The following is a 19,065-nucleotide window of genomic DNA, read 5'->3' on the forward strand; positions in this document are numbered from 1 at the left end:
TTTCCCCAACTATTGTTGGTAGATATCCAGAACAAATACAAGTCAACTGGAAAATACATCTGTTAGTTTGCATAATATGCAAATTATATGCAAGCCAATTTAAATAATTTGCAAATTGGGGTACTCGGATTTGGAGAGCCAGAATATGGCAGCCCTACTGCCATCCCCCCCACTCAGAATTCCCTTTCTCGTGCAGTTACATCATGATATCGTGTCACTCTGAGCGGGGTTCTGACGTCCCTGTGACAGTGTTGGTACAGTCTGGAGCTTAATGTGCTTGGCCTTAGGGTTGCTTGTCAGCTGTAATCCCATCATGTAACTGCCTGATAAAATAGATCCCAAGCATAGGGCTGTGTGCATGTCACCAGCTGGCTGGGGTGGGATGTGTATGCTTTGGAGCGACATGAAGGTGAGTCTTGTCTTGTTCTGTTCTTCCCTATCTGACCTCTCCTCTTACTGCACCCTGCAGTTGATTGCTTTGCACCACCACCAAAAGGCTTTCCCAAACACAGCCTGTGAAACCTCTGTAGACTACAAGGGTCCATCGTCTTCTAGACACTCTTGATGAAGAAAGTCTAACAAATACTGATCCATCGTTGTAGCCTCCAATGAGACATTGTGTTTTTTCCTTTGCAGGGAGAGCGCGGAGAAGCAGGGCTGAAGGGTCTTCAAGGAATCGCGGTAAGCCAGTCATGAGATCTGATGAGCCACAGTGTCAGAGTTGCCTGGAACTGAATTACTTGACGAGGATGACGACGATGACTACTACTACTATGAATATTTATATATCACTTTTCAAAAAAAAGTTCTGAAAGTAGCATATATTCATAAAATAAATAATGAGGCTATTCTCACAATGGGGGAAAACTGAGCTAAAGGAGCCCAGCCCTGTTTTCCCCCATTGTGAGAACCTCCGGGCTCACGGGCAGGCCCGATGGTTCTCTGGCAGCTAGCCTGCCAAAGTAGCCCTCCCCTTAAATGAGGTTAGTGGAGTGAGCACTCTGGTAACCCCATTTGGGGAATCATGAGTCTCCACAGTGTGGCTCCATGCCGCGGCAGCTCACGAGGAGACCCCCGCCAGGAGGCTCAAACAAGCCTCCCGGTCTTGGGGGTCTCCCCAGGATGCCCCACGCACGTGCATGGAGCATCCTGGGACTTTCTGGGGCCAGGTGGCACCCAATCCCTGCAGCCCCTACCGGCTCTGGGATGGAGCCAGTAGTCAAGTGGGCGGCCAGTCTGGCTACCCAGGCCTCCGTGGGTGATCATCTGTGGGGAGAGTGGGCTAATCCCGCTCTCCCCACTTAACCCTCCCAGGCTTTACACACTGCTCATGTGTAGAACCTCAATAAATAAATACGATGGTCTCCTGTCCCCAAAGGGCTCACTTGAGCCCTTCCCAACCCATCCTTGGTTAGCCTGCCCACCAGCTGCCCTGGTTATTGTCAGGACAGTCCAGATGCTGCCTTGCTGAAGCAGTTCTTGTCACCATCATCAGGGCTTCATTGGCAGGTTGCTCCAAAGGAGCCAGCTGTCTTGCCTTCTAAGATGTACGTTTTCTCTATGTGTCATGATGACTTCCTGCCACTAGAATCAGGCTGGCACCAGGTAGTGGGGGGCCCTCGCGCAGAGTGCTATGCTGGGCACCCCAATGGCACATGACAGCCCAGCCCCCCCATAATGCACACAGCAACCTCTCTCCCCTGAGTTACCTATATTCTATGTTCCTACCTTTCTCAGTAAAGTCACCTTAAGTGGAGCAGCAGGGAAATGCTTGATTAACAAGCAGAAGGTTGCCCATTCGAATCCCCACTGGTATGTTTCCCAGAGAACAGCGATATAGGATGCTGCTGAAAGGCATCATCTCATATTGCACGGGAGGAGGCAATGGTAAACCCTTCCTGTATTCTACCAAAGACCACCACAGGGCTCTGTGGGCGCCAGGAGTCGACACCGACTCGACAGCACACTTTACCTTTACCTTTACCTTTATCTTTACCTTTCTCAGTGCTGGGTGTCATCAGGGAGACAAGCAGCTGGCCATGATCACAAGCCCCTGTTGATGGTGCAAAGCTCCAAGAAATTTAACAGGGTGGCAGATGTCTTTCTCCTTCTGTCTTGCCACCAGAAAGGAGAGAGAGGTCCACTGCCGAGCCCAGGACCACTCAGTAAGCCTCGCCACTGAGCCCTGCCCCCTGACAAACCTATTGGGCAGTGGTAGGCAGGAAGGCCAGTAGAAAATGTCTCCTTACTTCTTCTTCAGGCAGCTGTTACCTACGATGGGCGTGACCCCTCAGGCCTCTGGTCGATTGCTGATGCAAGAGATGCAGTCACAGAAAGCTTGAGGAACAGCATCTCGCTTAAATTTTGACAGGAAAGAGGGGAGGGAAATTTGGTGGTGGGAGAAGCAATCTTCTGGGACAGAAAGGCTCTTTGAGGAGAAACTCCTCAAATGCTTAGGGAATCTGCAACCCTGGCTGATGGCAGCCCTGCCTGGAGTGCCCAACCTAACTGTCTTTCTCCCAAATATATGGATTTTCCGTGTGGTGGATCATCTTCTGCTTTCAAAAGATGAAGGAAGACCTCAGTTTAAACAGACATTAGGAATGTAAAGAATCTCATTCTAGTGTATTAGATTATATTTGAAGATAAATTGTCTCACGTTTTTAGAGCCTACAGCAAAGCAATAAGAATACTATAACTGGATTTTTATTTTGTTGGACTTCTTTCATGCTTTTTAGGGTCTTCCAGGCCCCGTGGGACCAAAAGGAGACCAAGTAAGTCCAAACATCACAGACAGAAAGTGGATTATTGGTAAAAGCAAATGACAGGAAGGCCTCGAGCTGCATCCCAGTTCTCACTGCGTGGGTTCAGATGTCACACAGAACCTGGATAGCGGCTGAGCTCCACACAACCTCTTTTGAGCGGCTGCTGAGATTCCATGTAATGTCTGAACCTGCCCAGTGAGGAATTAGACCTGCAGCCTCTGAATGTATTTACACAATGGCAAAGCTATGTCAGTGAGTATTTCCCAATTTCGATAAGCTATGAGTCTAAATGCCTAGCAGAGAATGAAGTTGACTTTTGTCACAAATTCCAAGATTTTATATTTTTCACTTGATCCAATATTAACCTTAAACGAGAAAAAATTTCCTGAATCAGATCACAGGAAATGATTCTCTTCCCTATAGCTCCTGTAATCTGTTCCAAAAACTTTAAAAATGATTCCCATATTTTTTTTCTAATTTATTACAGAAACTCTAAATTCCCCTATTTGAAATATATAATAAGGCTATACTCATGGGTGGGTGGATGGTGGGGAGCAGAAAGGCAGGGTTTCACCTCCCTGCCCCCCCCTCCCCGCAGACGACTGTTGAATGTTTCTTCGGCTCACTGCTGCTCAGCCACAGGATTCACGCTGCACAGATCAGCGCAGATCTCTGGAGGCCGGGACTTGTCCCGACCTCCAGGAATCCTGCAATGCACCGCACAAGGAGTGTGGTGCTCTAGGCACCCGACTCTGTGTAGACTTGGGTCGTGTGCAGCTTGAGCCTACACAGAGACTCCGTACCTGGGGTAAAGGGCAAGTGTGCGCCATTTAACCCAGGTAAAAGTCTGGTACAAAACTTGGGCTTGCAGGGAAGGGATCAATCCCAGCGCTGCACACGAACAGCTCTCCCTTTGAAGCTATGGAGCTGCTTTTTCATGAGTCGTACCATTGGTCTGCCTAGGCTAGTATTGTCCACTCTGGAAGCAACTCTCTAGGCAGAGAGGGTTCTTTCTCAGCCCTCTTCCACAGGAGACCCTTTAACCATCCTTGAGACTGGGGTCTTCTGCTACAAAGGATGTCAGGACTGACTTGAGTCAACCCCGTGGTGCCTGCCGGTGCCTGAAGCAGCTGCTGCCCCCTTTCCTTCCACCCTTTCCTCCTGGTGGTGCACATTCTTCTCCCCCACACCCCCATTTCCCTGGCAGCATGCTCACTGTCCATTTTCAATGCTGGCAAGCTGGAAATTAGTATTTTGAGTTTCTAAGTAGTAGTTTCTCTTGTTGTGTTGCCTCTGCTGGCTCTGAAATAATCCCCTGTAGCCTGCGTTGATGTAGTTTTATTCCGAGCCCTACTAATGCTTTCCTACCCACACTGCTGAATGAGAGGTAGAATTCTAAGGTGGACAAATGGATTCTCGCACTTCAGACTGCAAGGTGGGGTGTCTCATATTTTTTAATCTTCCACATTGCAAAAACATTTCTGAAGGTAGAAAACTAGTTTATCAAAGAATAGGTTGTGCTAGAAACCTTCTCCTCAATGTGCTTGTTTGTTATTTTTTTTAACAAGCAGGGGTTTTTCCCCCCTCCACTAAGGGGAGTATTAAGATGGAATCTCCTCCTGCCATTTGAAGTGGTATGGTCCACTCAGCCACTTTATTCTGCTGCATGTGTAGACCAGGTCTAAGTTCAATTACCACAAAGTAAGTATTCATAATATTGTAGTATTAAAATGCCCTGTTTACTTTGTTAACGCTCTCCCCTATCAGGGCGTTCAAGGATTTCCTGGTGCTCCAGCAATGGGGGTGAGTATGAGATCCTTGAAACTCCACTTCCGTTTAATGGGGGGTGGGCAGAAGAGAGCCTTTATGTGCAATTTATGTGTACATAAATGCTCTCATATCATGCCATAGAGAAGGCATTCCCAGTCTTGGGTTCCCAGATGTTGCTGGACTAAAACTCCCATAATCTCTAGCCACAATGGCCTTTGACCGTTGTAGTTGAAGATGCTGGAGGTTGTAGTCTAACAGCACCTGGGGACCCAAGATTGGGAACTCTTGTAGTAGGGTATGAGTTCTGATAAAATCTGAAACCTCAACCATTGATTGACTCAACAAACAAATGCCCAGAAAAGGCACTGTTCCTTTGGAGTGGGCTATGGGTTTCCATGGTGACCTGCATCTGTGTGTGGCAGTAGGCATACGAGATGGTGGTACCCATGTTGCCCATTACTGATTCAGCAACAGGCATGTTCTGTGTGGTTCTCCAGGCTAGAATAGGGGGTTGTCATATTTCTGGCATCCCGAAATGAAGAGCCATGGCCGCCAGAATGCAGAATAATCTGAAACAAAGCTTTACTCCCAAGTAATCACAGCTGAGATATGGTGTTTCTGTTCCCAGGTGGTGGGACCCACGGGCAAGAAAGGTGCAAGGGTAAGTGATGCAGGGCTATATGAGAGGCTGTTGTGTTGTGTGCGTGCAGAGGGACTGATGCCGCAGATGGGTGGGGTCTGGGAGGGGCAAAATTCTCTGCATGTTTTTTGATACAACCTTCTACCTAGGGTTGCCTTTGAAAATGATTCAGAAGCTTCAGCTAGTCCAGAATGCAGCAGCCTGCGTCCTCGTGGGTGGCCGTAGATTTGATAGTGTCACACCTCTTTTACGGTCACTGCATTGGTTGCCTCTTCACTTCCAGGTCCAATTCAAAGTGCTGGTTCTCACCTATAAAACCCTTATGGGTTTAGCACCTGTATATCTCCAGGATCGCCTCTTTCGGCCAGTTGACCTGAGGTCTTCTCAGAGGCCAGTTGACCTCTTTCGGCCAGTCGACCTGTGAGGTCTTCTCAGTTGGCTCTCCTTAGTGTCCCAGCAGCTGGCCCTGGTGCAGTGTGTGGAGCCTGGGCCCATAGGAAGGTCTTCCTTGAGGCTGCCCCTCTTCTTTGGAACACCCCCCCCCCGCCGCCCAGATTCATCCAGCCCCTCTCCCTGGCTGCTTTTAAGACTCTTCTTAAGACCTACCTGTTTCACCAGGCGTTTGCCCTTTAAGTATTATTATTATAACTAATTGTTATTGGTATTGTTGTTCACCACCTAGAGTCTTTGGCGGAGGCTGTATATAATTTTAAATAAATAAATAAATAAATATATTCAAGATATCGAAAATGGATATACTTCAAAGCATTTTTGCTGTTACTTTTTTATATCCCATAATAACTATGTGACAACATTCTCAACATGCACCAAACCGTTACCCTTTTCATTAAACAAGGAGATTTATGTCTTTGGCTTGGATGCCTTGTTTACATATGCCAGCCTATGCATTATGCTAATTTGTGTAACAAAAACCCAACAGCCACTTTCCCTTACTGAGGAGAAGCAGCTTTAGGGGTGGAAGATTTGGAGCAGAGTCCTAGCAGAAGAGGGTATTGCTTAACCCAGAGGGTTCTCTCAACCTTGAGTCCCCAGATGTTAAGAGTATGGATGATATAACATTAACAAGGGGATGTTATGAGCAATACCACCAGGAAGGTTTATATTAAACCAGTATTTTTCAACCACTTCAATCATATTTAAATAAGGGAATTTTCCCAGCATCACCTTGTCTGCTGAGGAGCCCCAGAGTACCCACCATGGACACTGCCCCCCGCAACATTGGATTCTGAGACATGATTTATGGCCCACACTTGATTCCTCACCATTGTCCTACATCAACCGCACCCTCGAAGGCACCGAGACTTCCTTGCAGCTGCAAAAGACCACTAGTGGTGGTCAAGTTTTCTTCTAGGGAAGCTCATCTGCTATGACTGGTCTTCCCATTGATAACTTGCTCAAAAAGCTTTCAAGGAAGCTCAGAGTTCTGCAGAACACAGACTGGAGACTTCCTGAGTGAAACTTTCTTTTTTGTTTATATGCACAGGGGGATATTGGACCCGTTGGCCCTCTGGGACCAAAAGGAGACCCAGGAGATCAAGGAGAAAAGGGAGAGAAGGTATGGCTGAACCTGTAAATGGATGGCCATTTTGTGTTTGTGTTCTCTCTCTCTCTCTCTCTCTCTCTCTCTCTCTCTCTCTCTCTCTCTCTCTCCTAAAAGAAGAGCACAAAGCCCTTCTTCAGAGGCAGATAATGTCACCCTGATGTCCTTTCCAGAGAGTCGGCTCATTCTCACAATAATTACTACTAGGATAATAGGATATTACTAGGGTAGGCATCTCCTACCCTAGTTTGGGAACTGTGCATGGTTCTCCTGATTTTTGACCATCTCCTAGGGGGAAAGAAGGCCAGAGAATCCTTCCATAATAGTTTGTTAAGCGGCAGCTGGGTTGGCTCCCTTCTACCTTGCAGGCAGCTGTACCCAGTTGCTGAATGAGGTAGTAGGAAAATCCCTCCGACCCAGCTGCTGTGTGCAGCATGATCATGGAAGGAGCCTTTGGCCTTCTTTTCCGCTTACAGACGATAAAACTTCAGGAGTGTGTAGTGCACAGCTCCCAAACTAGGATGGGATGGGAGGTGTATCCTATCCTAGTAATCATTGTGAGAACAGCCCTAGTATGTTTCGGGATACAGATTTTTTTAGATGTAAAACATACTCTGTGGAAAGGACTTTACTATAATAATGTTTTCCTCTGCAGAAGAGCTTGATGCTCAAAATGCATAAGGCAAGGTCAGCAAGATTTATAAATATTTGAATAAAGATCGCTAGTTTTAGGAGAACAATCTCAAAACAGTGGTGCATCAGCTGGTAACCTCCAGGTTGGACTATTGCAATGTGCTCTATGTTGGGCTGCCTTTGTATGTAGTTCGGAAACTTCAGTTAGTCCAAAATGCAGCAGCCAACTGGTCTCTGGAATAACCTGGAGAGACCATATTATGCCTATTCTCAAGCAGTTGCATTGGCTGCCAATATGTTTTGGGGCAAAATACAAAGTGCTGGTTATTACCTGAACAGCTTAGGTCCAGGTTATCTCAGAGAGTGCCTACTTTTTATGATCCCTAATCACACGCTGAGGTTTTCTGGAGAAGTCTGTCTCCAGTTACCATCGGCACGTCTTGTGGTGACTCAGAACCGGGCCTTCTCTGTATCTGCTCCTGGTCTATGGAATGCACTCCCGGCAGATATCCATAGTTTGGACTCGTTATTGGCTTTCAAGAGAGCCTTAAAGACTTACTTGCTTGGCCTGGCCTTCCAAGGTTTTTAAATGGTTTTTAAGTATTTTAATGGGTTTTAAATGATTCTGAATTGTTTTAAATTTGTTTTTACATTGTTTTAAATAGCTTGTTTTAAAGGGTTTTGCCTTTGTTCTTTTACTTATTGTGCACCGTCCCATTGCCGTTTGGATGGGGCGGTATAGAAATGTAATAAATAATAAATATATAATCTGTTTCTTGGAATCCTTGGCCGCCCCGCCCCTTTTTTCCTTGTGGCAATATCTTTCCCCAGCAGAGTTTTGCCAGCCAGCCAAGGCTAGTAAAGGCCCTGCTCTCTCATGTTCTAGATTCAGAATTCTCTGCCTAAGGAAGGTGCTCCTCAGACTGAAAACAGATGTGATGGAGCATGAGGGTCATATTAGGACTTTATGATGTGAGTGCTGGAGGATGGTTGGCAGCCTAGGAGCAGGGGCATCATTAGGGGGTGGCTGACGGGGAATTTCTCAGAACCCCCAATCTCATCAGCCACCCCCCGCCTCCATGACCTCTTCCAGGAAGGAAGTGCAGTTGTGGAGGCAGCTGTACAGAGCATGGCAGGAAGCTCCTAGCCTCACCTAGATCGCTACTGTTTCCACCGTCATAGGTACTGTATTATAATATTAGATACTTTTAAAAATGTAGTTATTCGTAGCGGGGTATGGGCCCACAGCCCTCCTTTAATTATCAAAAGAAAGACTGTAGCCTGGGCCCTGGATCGTTTAAGTACCTAGCAATCCCCCTGCCTGGAAGGAAGTAGTTGAACCTTTCCCTAAGAATGCTCCTCTCTACCTTTTTCCTCTTGAGAAGCATTATCATGCCTCCAGGTGGGGCATCACATTTTCCCCTCCTGGAGAAAAATGGCTTTAAAATTTAAAAGCTGTTCTGCAGGAAAAAGTGTGGGCAAGGGAAGGGTTCAGGAGCTCTCCACTCCTTCCCATCCACATAGGGTTGGACCCAACATTTCTTCAAATTGACAATTGAAAGGGGATTTCAGGGTTCTTCCATGGAGAAATGTTGGAGAGTTTTCTAAGACAGTTTCTCCGCATCCCTGCAACAGCCTGCTTCAGATCCCCACCTCCACCTACTTTGTCAGGATTCACCTGCAACCCTCTTCTGTCTCATGTAATTTGGTCCTCAAGATCAAACTTTTGCATCTCTCTTTCAAATGAGTTGCTGTCGCATTTTGATTGTACTAAACCGACAGAGCTTGCTTCCCAGTAATATGTAAGCGGAGGGTGAAAAATGCTTACATTGGATTTAATTGTTGTTGGCTTTTCTACAGGGAAGTCCAGGATTTGGCATTCCAGGGCAACTGGGACTGAAGGGGGAGCCAGGAGAAAGGGTGAGCTGGAAATGTTAGTCTGTCAAAGGACTAAAAATGGGGAACTATGGAACTTTGTGATTCCACACTAGCCTTTCCCTCAGAAAGTCCTGCCCTTTGATCACTGCTTTTGACAGAGATTCTAGTAAAATCATTACTCAAGTCATGGAACTTCATAGTTTCCACTGTGGTCCTCCCATATTTTTCAGTCCTGAGCGGTGGCAATATTTCCCCCTCTTAAAATACAATGGTCCTGATTAGGATTTGGCTTCCCCACAGCTGCAATTTCATCTGGGAGGGAAGCTCCCCTTTGGCAGGGGGAAAGAATTAAAGTCCCTTCCCTCATGCCATGGTCCTGATCCATGGTATGGATCCAAAAGCAAACACCACCAAACCACAGATATAATGCAACGTGTGGGTTGACCTTTAGGCTTAATTCTGAGCAAAGTGGCTGACATTCTACACAGTTAGTAGAACCTGTGTTACTGACCTGCGCTGGTGGAAGAAGCTGAATTGCAGTTGTGCCCAGCATGCTACCATGCAGGGAAAGGGGCATGGAGAGGAGGGCAGCCCTTAAGGATGTATTTCTGAAGCATTTCAGTCAGTAATATTCTATCCATAATACCAGGATGATGGCATCTGGCCATCGTATGCTTTCATTTTATTTCATTGCTAGTGTTTTTCTTACATTATATCTCTCCAGTCATTTTGACACACGTGGTATATATATTGTGTCCTATCTAATCTTTTACAAAAAATTTAACAGGGAAATGTCGGTTTATCAGGCAAACCAGGGCAAAAAGTAAGTACACAACTGACTAATTTTTGCTTGCTATGCACCCACTTCTTTAGCCTGATTCACTGCTGTATGAGTGTACAGATGTCTGTACATCTGTACCCATGTTTGTGTGAATGACTGTACCTGTGTCCATTTTAAAAGTGAACCTGGATGCAGGCCCTTCAAATGCATGGTGCAAACAGGAAGTGTACTTCTGTACTGTCGTTCAGTGACTGTACCTGTGTACAGATCTGTACCGGTGTACATTGTACACTCATCGTACAAGTGTTGAACATGACGAGTGAATGGGCCTTTTGATTCCAGATTCAAAATCTCTTGCAGAGAGCCACTTTTGTGGAGTTCATGAGCATCAGAAACCTTCCTGAAGCAACCTGTATGTTTGCATACGACATAAACAGGCTGTGAGCTGCTTCACACATGAATGTCTGCTACTTGATTCCTTTCTACTTATGGAAGCTGTCAGGAGATAGGGGGTGGAGGAAGAGATTCCTGAAGAGATGAAAGAGCTTCTTCCACAAAGCATGTTGGCTTCATGTCCAGTTTCTGTATTTCCCTTAATATAATATAAGGATATGATCCAGGTTATCTATCCACATCAAATGCGGTTTAACCACAGCAGTTTGACGAGGATTGCCTGTGAAATCTGCATTCTCACAACCAGTTCCATGGGCCTCAACAATCCAGGCTAACTCCTTAACCAGGACGGCCTGATTGTGAGAATGCAGTCTAAACAAGCTCTGAATTAGCCCAGTGACTAGGACCAAACACATGCCAGATTCATTTCCATTAAGTTTTGAGCCTAGGTTGAAAACAAGCACTCGCCAGGAAGGTTAGCCATCAAATTGAGTATCCTATGAACTGGCCCGGAATTATCATGTCATGACAAGAGGCAGTTGGCAGCAGAGTATATGGTCATACGTATGATGATGAGAGGGGCGGGACACAACCCCGGACCTGCGGTTGAGGGTGTGCTCACACCCTCTTACCCTGGTTAAGGGCCTGGGTTAAAAGTCAGGCTGTGGAGACAGAAGCACCGGGATCGGGAGTGATCTCGGCACTCCACACGAAACGCCCAACCCATGCCTGACTGCCCTAGCTTGGGTTGGGCTGCTTGTGTGAATAGCCTCTGTGTGTGGAATGCAGGGAAGCAAAGGAAAGGAGGACAGGTTGATATCTTGTGTACTGTCTACTGCAGGGAGCAGCTGGCCCAAAGGGTGATAAAGGTGAGCCAGGACTGACTGGAAGACCAGGAGAGCCCGGCCTAAGAGGTAAAGATGTAAGTAAAGACTAGCAGTGCAGTGAGTCTGCTGTGCTGAACTCTGCCATAAATAAACCCAGGGTTGAAAAAAGCTTCCCCAATATGCAATATGATGCTTTTGCTGTCCTGGGAATCTTTCTGGTCCATGGGGTGGCCAGCTGACCAGAAATTGGCATGACCCGCTCTTGTGCATTTAACAGCAGGTTGATTTGCAAAAATCAGCAGGTGAAGCTTTTTACAACATGGAGATAAGCATGGTCACCTGCTGATTTCTGCACGTTAAGCTACTGTGCCAAGTGTAGCTCAAACTGAGTGGGCCATATGTGGGAGGAATGATGCAGGTGGGTGGGTGTTTCTTTGCAGTCTATTCAAAGTGAGCTCTTCTTCACAATGGCTCATTCAAAATGTCTAAAATTGCACATGACTGGAGAATAAAGCATCTAAAGATTGCTCTGTCTTTACACACCCTATCCATTTCCTCCAAGGTAAAGAAACACACCCATCATTTGGCCAAAACAAAACACCCCTAAAACAACAATAACAACAACCCAAAGCCATATACTTTATTCTACTTAAATGTAATTCACTTAAGCTCCAACAGTTTTGACAACATTTCCAAACTCCAAACAGTTTTCATATTTGTTAAAGTTCTATGCAAGCCTTAACCACACTATAAGATGCACACCACATCTTGGAAACCCATAGCTCAGGGCAGAGTGTATTCTTTATATGCAGAAGGTCCAAGGTTCACTTCCTGGCATCACCAGTTTAAAAATGATGAGTAGCAGGAAAGTATCTTTTCTGTGGGGCTAAGACAAAATGGGCCACACAACCTTGCCCCCACGTTTAAAGGTGGCAAGCATTCGGAGTGGGATTTTCAGGGGTGAGGGTGAAACTTACTGGCTGATGGAGTATTCCTCCCAGTAGCTGGCAGGTACCATTGTTGTTCATCCAGAAACCTCATGAATAATGCTATGTAGTGGTGAGCATTGCTCAGATGGAGGCTTTTGAGTAAAAAAAGAGATGGCCCCCCAATTTTGAAAGCAAAAACAGCACATGAGTGAAGAGTGCATAATGTCTTGTTCGTTTATTTATTTATTTGTCACATTTATATACCACCCTATATACAATCTCAGGGTGGTTTGCAATCTAATCAAACCAAAACCTAAAAATCATATAGGCGCATCTGTTAAAGACGCATCTGTTCACCCAGGCTTTTAATTAATATTGTTTTAATGGTTTTAATGCTGTTTTAAAATATTCTTTTAAAATTTTTAAATTGTTGTAATGTTTTAAACTTTTCATTTTTGTTTTAACTAATGTTTTACTTTCTGTTTTTATTTTGTTGTAAACTGCCCAGAGACGTAAGTTTTGGGCGGTATAAAAATATGCTAATAAATAAACAAACAAACAAACAAACAAACAAACAAACAAACTGGCTAAAATTACCATAAATGAAACTTTAAAACATCATAAACAAAAAGCCTGATGAAACAGGTGTGTTTTCAAAAGTTGTTTAAAAACAACCAGAGATGGGGAGCTTCTGATTCCATTTGGGATTGTGTTCCAGTGCCTTGGAGCAACCCTAGAGAAGGCCCGGTTTTGGATCACCACCAGGGCGCTTTCCAGACTAGCTGCTCAACAGCAGCAAAATGCTTCCGTTCAGGCAAATCGCATTTGAAATGTAAACAGGGGGAGCAATCTCATGGAAACTAACAACGCCCCGCCAAAACCAGCAACCTTTTTGTGCTGGATACACGACATCACAGCACTATATCACAGTGATTAAATTTGAAACAAGGCATCGGAAATGTGAATGGCGCCCTGCTGTCAGCGTAGGGACTGCAATGTCACAACACAGGAAGTGTGGAAGCACACTTCTGAGATCCACTGTGACCCCGTTGCAGGGTGTAATCTGGAAAGCGCCCAAGCAAGCCGGTGGCAGCTGCAACCGGACCTCCCCAATGATCTTAATAAGCGGCAGGGTTCATGAAGAAGAAGAAGGCACTCTCTTTTCCCCTCCACCTCTCCCTTGCACAAGTGTTTTTGTCCTGACCATGTGAGTAGGACCAATCACGTTGATCTTTCCTGCCCTGTGAGTGCCTCTCCACTCCCAACCAGGTGTCAATCCATGGTGAGGATCTGCATTTCCAGTGTTGCTGCAGGCCATTAAACATTACCTTGTTCTCTTACATGTGTGGACCATGCCTTATTACCTGAATATGGAGTGGCAAAAGTTATACAGATAGGATGAAATCAGTACAGAAATTTGGAATAGCAAAGTATAGCCACCGTTTTCCATATAAACTGACACTTTGAATTCATTCTAGGGAGAACCGGGGAAGAAAGGGGAGCCCGGGGCCCAGGTAATGCCTTGAGAAATCTACCCTCCCTTCTAATCCCTCACAGTGCAACCCACAGTGCTTTTAACTGAAAGCCACATCAACATGATGTATCGGTTTGGGTCAGTTTTCTGAGGATTTTCAGGAGATAGTCATGTGCAGTCTTACCACATGCGGTATTGAATGGGTTTTCTGCATTTCAAGTATTCATGGGAAGACCTACAGATCTGAAGCTGCTATCAAGATATTGCAACCAGCATGGATTCTTGTGTCATTCTAGGGAGAAGCAGGCGCTCCTGGGGAGCTGGGAGAGAGAGGAATCCGGGTAAGAAAGGAATCTCCCTCTCTGGGGTGAACCCTGAGAACTGCTATTCCAAAACTCCCTGGTGCCAGGAACTGGTCATGACCTACAGTCAGGTCAGTTGTAAGCTCAGACCAAGAGCAAGTCTCAGAAAGGTCTCAGACAGAACTGGAGAACAGCTAAGCAAGATAAGAAGCCACAGACCAAGTCAGCTCTTGGTCTCATCCAGCCCAGTGCTGTCTGCTTGAACTGGCATCAGCCCTCAGGCAGAGGAGAGGTTTTCCCAGCCCTTCTCCCTGAGGTTCTTCCAGGTGGAGATGCCAGGGAGCAACCTTGGGACCTTCTTCATGAAAGGCAAGGAGTAGAACCCTTCTCCCTCACACACTAGCATTCAATGTGCAAGAAATTGTAATTTTGCTTGGAGGAGCATTCAGTCAGGTGAGTCCTTGCCTTCAGCCTGAAGTGATGCACCCCAACACATGTTGACTGCCTCGAGGAGAATTAAGCTCCCTTTTCTGATTTCCCCTTAATCATTCTGCAGGGTCCTTTAGGTCTTCCAGGACGGCCTGGAGAGAGAGGGCTGAAAGGAGATGTGGGGGAACCTGGCAAAGTAGTAAGTCAAATGATAAGGAAATTGTGCCATGAAAGAGGAACTTGTATTCTTGTGAATACGTTGGCCAGATTGTCATCTTCCCACACCATGGCCTTCCTCAAATAGCAGCTACATTTCCCAAGATGCATGATGGTGGTTCTCACTGAAATAGTTGCAGTTGAAATAGATATCAGGGGTTCCCAACCTTAGGTCCCCAGATGTTGTTGGACTACAGCTCCCATCATCCCCAGCCATGGTGGCCTTCAGGTCGGCAACCTCTGGTTTATATTATCGGGGTGTCCAAAATGCAGAGACTGTTGACAACTGCAAGGAAGTGTTGATAATCCCTTTCTGGTGGATGTCCCAAACTATGGAGCTAGACTAGTGAATGCTGGCAATGGAACCCACAGAAAGTGGCTTGGCTTACTAGACAACCCCCATTTGTCCTTGCCATTCCCCTTGCATGTTCCGCATCCTTGCTTTGGGGTGTAGAGAAACCTCAGCACACGTGCAAGAAGGCTCCCCCTCTCTTTTAACCTCTGGGAAGCAGAGTTTTCTCTCACTTGTGCTGAGGTCTGGATAAGAAATGGCAGGAATTCCTCCTAGCTGGAGGAGCCTTCCAGGTATCTGTCTCTCCATAAGATCAGGGTTTCTGACCCCTGGCAAATTGACAAGTGAATGTGCCTACTATTATTAGTAGAAGTAGTAGTATTTATTCGATTTCTATACTGCCCTTCCAAAAATGGCTCAGGGCGGTTTACATAGAGAAATAATAAATAAATAAGATGGTTTCCTGTCCCCAAAGGGCTCACAGTCTCAAAAGAAACATCAGACAGACACCAGCAACAGTCACTGGAGGGACGCTGTGCTGGGGGTGGATAGGGCCAGTTACTCTCCCCCTGCTCAATAAAAGAGAATCACCACATTAAAAGGTGCCTCTTTGCCTAGTTAGCAGGGGTCCTCTCTAGGTGACTCTCCAAATCCACTGGTCTGCGGGGATCTGTAAGGGGTTCTCGGTATTCCTGTATGGTGGGCTCTGAAGCATATGGTGGAATATCACAGGTCAGCAAGAGCCCCTCTGCTGCTGATCATTTTCCTAGGGAGTCAGAGAAGGGAGACAAGGCTGGACCTGTAGGTTGACACGTTCTTGTTGTTATCCTCCAATGATAGCCCAACGAAGTGTCCTCAGAGGTGACCAATGTTCACCATTCATCTTTTGTTCTTTTTTTCATGGCAGTGTGTGTGTGTGTTGTGTCTTTGCAGGGACAGCCGGGGCCTCCTGGAGTTCCTGAGAAGACCGTGAGTGGGCTTGTTTTCTTGACCACTCTGGCAGAGTGTGGTTGTGGGGATGTGGAAAACAGAGGAAAGGCTCATTCCCTGGCGAGCTTGGGTACAACTGGAAAGCCAGTTAACAGGACTGGTCTCTGCAGGGGTCTGGAAGTTGGGTGGGATCATTGGGAGCCCATATCTGTTTGGTTCAAGAATGAAGCAAGCATTCTGTGCCCAGGCAAGCTAAAGCAGAAGTCAGTGGACTTGTTCTCACAATAATAATCGGAGTCGGAGGAATGCCCAGCCAAGATAGAAGGGCCTTGTAGGCTCCCCATCAGCAGCCGAGTGTTTGCAAAGATCAAGGGAGGAGTGGAGGAGAGTGACCATGTGGGAGTGCAGAGGACTGGCGTAGGGAGGATGGGCACGGCCAGCCCACATTCTGTCCCCAGCATTTTATCAACAGTGGGCGAAAAGGCGTTCTTTCCATCTCCTGTCTCCCACACCATCACTCCCAACTCCTCCTACTTGGATCTTTGCAAACACACGACTGCCAGTCAGTAGCATGCATGGCTTTCCTATCCTGGCCAGGCACTCCTCCAACCCTGTTTAGGGTCATGAGAACAGCCGCAGCATCTGAGGAGGCAAGGCAGGAATCCAAGGCTAGAGACGACCAGCCCTGTGTGGAGGGGCTCAGTGGTAGAGCAGAAGCTTTACATGGAGGAGGTCTCAGGTCCAATCCCTAATAGCGTCTCTAAATACCAGTTGCCTCTAAATATGTGTTATGCTAAATATGCCTCACAGGAACACAGGAAGCTGCCATATCCTGAGTCAGACCATTGGTCCATCTAGCACAGTATTGTATGCACAAACTGGCAGCGGCTTCTCCAAGGTTGCAGGCAGGAGTCTCTCCCAGACCTATCTGGAGATGCCAGGGAGGGAATTTAGAACCTTCTGCAGGCAAGCAGGCAGGTGCTCTTCTCAGAGCAGCCCCATCCCCTAAGGGGAATATCTTACAGTGTTCACATGTAGTCTCCCATTCAAATGATAGCAGGACAGACCCTGCTTAGCAAAGGGGACAAGTCATGCTTGCTACCACAAGACCAGCTCTCCTCCTCTAAATACCAGTTGCCAGGGAACATTAGCAAGAGAGGGGGCATGCCCTCACCTCTTGCCTGTGGGCTTCTCAGAGGCATCTGGTGGGCCACTGTGGGAGACAGAATGCCGGACTAGATAGGCCTTGGGCCTGATCCAGCAGGGCTGCTCTTATCTCCAAGTAGGGCTGAGAAGGACTCCTGTCAGAAACTTTGTAAAGGAGCTGCTAATCAGTGTAGACCACTGTTCTTCATTGCATGACCTGCGGGCCACAGGCAGCCTGCACAGACCCCAGTGGCGGCCCCTAGCTTACCCCTCCCCTCAAAACAACATGTAGGATGAGGTCCTAGAGTATCCTGGCAGGAATATTTTCATTAGAATTTGCCATAAAGTGGAAACCTCCACTTTAAAACTCTACTGAAAAAACATACTAGACAAGCAAGCTCAATTTCCACAAATGGTGCTCAAATACCATCAAATGGATTTCATTCTAAACCCTTAATGTGACTTCAGCATTGGAAGAAGTGGAAAGAAGGCTCTATTAGTTCTTCTTAGAACTACTTGTTTTTCTTCAGAGGGAGACACTGGGCTGATTCACACAACCATTTGAATCCAGTTTAGGTTACCAACATTAGTGTAATTGCACAGGAACGTAGGGAACTGCCATCTACTGAGTCAGACCATTGGTCCATCTAGCTCAGTATTGTCTTCACAGACTGGCAGGAGCTTCTCCAAGGTTGCAGGCAGGAATCTCTCTCAGCCCTATCTTGGAGATGCTGCCTGGGAGGGAACTTGGAACTTTCTGCTCTTCCCGGAGCGGCTCCATCCCCTGAGGGGAATATCTTACAGCAGGCTTCCCCAACCCTCCAGGTGTTGCTGAACTACAACTCTCAGCATCCCTAGCCCCAATTTATTGTGGCTGGGTATGCTAGGGGTTGTAGTTCTGCAACTACAGAAGGCCACAGGATGCGGAAGCCTGTCTTCCAGTGCTCACACTTCTAGTCTCTCTTTCATATGCAACCAGGGTGGATCCTGCTTAGCTAAGGGGACAAGTCATGCTTGCTACCACAAGACCAGCTCTCCTCCCACACCAAGGCGGGAATCTTAGATCCATCTCAGGCCATCAGCCATCTTAGCATAGTTTCACACAACCATGCTAATGCTAGTAGCCCACAATAAACCTAAAGGTCATTCACATGACCATCCCTTGCATGGTACTACCTGAGTCGGACTGGTCATGGAGAACACTGGAATCACTCCCGATCCTGGCACTCTGCACTGGGGTAGCTCAGGTTTTGCACCCAGACTAATAGTAAGGTAGAAGGGCATGAGTGCACCCTTATACCCCACTCCCTGGTCATGTGGATGCTCAGGCTGCCTGCAGTCTGAGTGTTCATAGAGCCAGACAGCAAGAACATCTGGCAGCAGGGAAATCCCTCATTGCACCATGTTCCTCACACGATGCACTGTGTTATGTGGGAGGCTGCAGCCTGCTTTCCCCCCACCCCTCACCCCTCCTGGAGCACTCATGCACCAGTCGTGTGGGCGTTTGGTGCTGGGAAGCCAAAGAGTGGCCCCAGTCATGTTGGGGAAGACGCCTGCCTTCCCCCCAGCCCTTCCCAGGCCAGGTATGTTTGGTTGTGTGAACGACCTTCTAAATTTGAATGACTGTGTGAACCAGGCAGACTGTGTTGTCCACCTAGTTTTCACTGTAGTGCTTTTGCCTTGCCAGTCATTTTCTGACCCTTCCAGGTGACCCAGGAAGTGCTTTGAGACAATACACTGACATGTCTGGGCAATTGCCAGATACTGCTTCCCACTGAAAGGTGCTTTCTCCATGTCTCCCATGTTTCCTAACCTTTATTGTTCCTCTGGCTCTTGCAGGTTCCTTCTCTGGAAAGCTACACCGCCATCAAAGGAGAGAAGGTACCATGATTACCACTGTGGAAGCAATGACCTGACTGGATATTTTGCATGACTTTGTGGAAGTGTTGACTTTAGATCTACTTGTGCACTCAGTGTGGGCATGGCACATAGTTGATCATTTCCACTTAGAGGCGGAGGGTTGCAATTGCTTCCCATTGATCCCTCCAGGTTTTCCTTTTTGTACCATTGATCATACGGAGTTGGTGACACAGCTGCAG

The 19,065-nt window shown here is 46.9% G+C and overlaps 1 protein-coding gene across 1 annotated transcript in view; it reads left to right on the forward strand.

The window, feature by feature from the left end:
• Positions 1-5,174: 5,174 nt before the first annotated feature.
• LOC128325827 (collagen alpha-1(VII) chain-like) overlaps positions 5,175-19,065 on the forward strand; it is a 154,446-nt gene continuing 140,555 nt past the window's right edge. The window contains exons 1-10 of the mRNA XM_053251666.1: positions 5,175-5,196; positions 6,680-6,751; positions 9,230-9,289; positions 10,035-10,070; positions 11,263-11,343; positions 13,656-13,691; positions 13,948-13,992; positions 14,510-14,581; positions 15,824-15,859; positions 18,806-18,847. The gene's annotated coding sequence lies outside the window, so the exon portion shown is untranslated. The remainder of the gene's footprint in view (positions 5,197-6,679; positions 6,752-9,229; positions 9,290-10,034; positions 10,071-11,262; positions 11,344-13,655; positions 13,692-13,947; positions 13,993-14,509; positions 14,582-15,823; positions 15,860-18,805; positions 18,848-19,065) is intronic.

Source organism: Hemicordylus capensis, chromosome 5 (assembly GCF_027244095.1).
Source record: "Hemicordylus capensis ecotype Gifberg chromosome 5, rHemCap1.1.pri, whole genome shotgun sequence".
In the NCBI taxonomy this organism is placed as follows: Eukaryota; Metazoa; Chordata; class Lepidosauria; order Squamata; family Cordylidae; genus Hemicordylus; species Hemicordylus capensis.